The following is a 1619-nucleotide window of genomic DNA, read 5'->3' as shown; positions in this document are numbered from 1 at the left end:
ACGCTAATAAAATTTTTAAATAGGCAGATGATGTCTAAATACTACTGAATACCTGAGAGAAGACGATCTAAAAAAAGGCCCTCTGCTGAATCACTGACATGTAAATTACCTGGTATTGGCCTATATAAGGAAAGCCATTAATCACGTGGAGGAATTCTTCATTTGAAAGCGAGGGTCTGACCATAATAGTCTTCCTTAGTGTGAGTGTGGCAGTCCCACCTTCACTTATCTGATCTCCTTTTTGATTCTGCTAATAGATAGCAAGAAGTTCTTATAGTCTTTACCCTTTATCTCTGAATTTCTCTAAAAATTTATAGAGAGCAGCCGTAACGTCTTTATTCCTCAAGCTGTAAATCAAGGAGTTCAACATAGGTGCCACCACAGCATAGAATAGAGCAACCGTCTTCTCCTCTTCCACTGAGGAGGCTGACCGTGGCCCCAGGTAGGTGAAGATGGCAGTCCCGAAGCACACGCAAACCACAGTGAGGTGAGAAGCGCGCGTCCCGGACACTTTGCTACGTCTCTGAGTAGAACAGATGCGCAGAATGGCAACAACTGTACGACCACAGGAGACCAGAGCCAGGGGAAGGGAAGCACGATCACCGGAAATACTGAGGCAACCACCATGACCTCGCTGAAGTAGACGTCCACACAGACTAGCCGTAGCCCTGCTAGGGTCGCACAGGCAAAGTGATTAATAACACTGTGACACGGGAGAAGCCGAAAGGTGATGACTGTTTCCATCAGTGAATTCACGAAACCAGCCACCAGGCAGCCGGCAGCCAGCCCCAGGCACAGCCCTCTGTGCATGACGACTGTGTAGTGCAGCGGGTAGCACACCATCACGCAGTGGTCACAGACCATGGCTCCCAGCAGAAAGAACGCAGACCCACCCAATGCCAGGGGTGCACAGAGCTGGAGCACACAGCTGTGGAACGGGATGGACTTCTAGACTGAGAGCAGGTGGGCCAGCATTTGTGGGGCAAAACTGTTTACATAACAAAGGTCCACAAAAGATATAACGCTAAGGAAGAAATACATGGAGGTATGCAGCCTGCTGTGCAGTCCGATTAGAAGAAGAATGAGGAAATTTCCCACAACAGTCGCCAAGTACATGGCCAAGATCAAGACAAAAGGGGAGACTTGAGTCCCCCAGTCACTGGACAGCCGCAGCAAAATGAACTCACTCACCCATGTCTGCGTTTTATTTCCCTGGCCCATGAGTTTCTCCGGACTGAACTAATGATGTCAAAATAACAAATTAAGGAAAATCAGAATTGGAAGGTGGCTTTTAGACCACAGGGAGAACCTACCCACCTGAACTTAAAGTTCTCCTTGAATGTCTCAGCCAAATCATCATCGAATCTCTGCTTGAACATATCCATAGATGAAGAACACAATGGGACCCAGTTTTGCAGCTGGAAATCAAGGAGAAAAAAAGTTACATTCTTGAAATTCAATTTATTAGAAGATAATTTCTTCTCCTAAACATCTGCTCTTAAATGGAGGAAAGAAATTAATGAAGTGGTTAGACAAAATCCTAGTCAATTTAGTAGTTATTATAGGGGATAATTTCTTTCTTTCTGGTGCGACATTCTTTAGGCCACATGACTTTTTCT

At 45.6% G+C, this 1619-nt stretch overlaps 1 pseudogene; it reads right to left on the bottom strand.

The window, feature by feature from the left end:
• Window positions 1-280: 280 nt before the first annotated feature.
• On the bottom strand, window positions 281-1221 carry LOC132430802 (olfactory receptor-like protein OLF3; annotated as a pseudogene).
• Between the last annotated feature and the right edge of the window lie 398 nt (window positions 1222-1619).

This window comes from Delphinus delphis, chromosome 9 (genome assembly GCF_949987515.2).
Source record: "Delphinus delphis chromosome 9, mDelDel1.2, whole genome shotgun sequence".
In the NCBI taxonomy this organism is placed as follows: Eukaryota; Metazoa; Chordata; class Mammalia; order Artiodactyla; family Delphinidae; genus Delphinus; species Delphinus delphis.
This window is presented reverse-complemented; position numbering and strand designations above follow the sequence as displayed.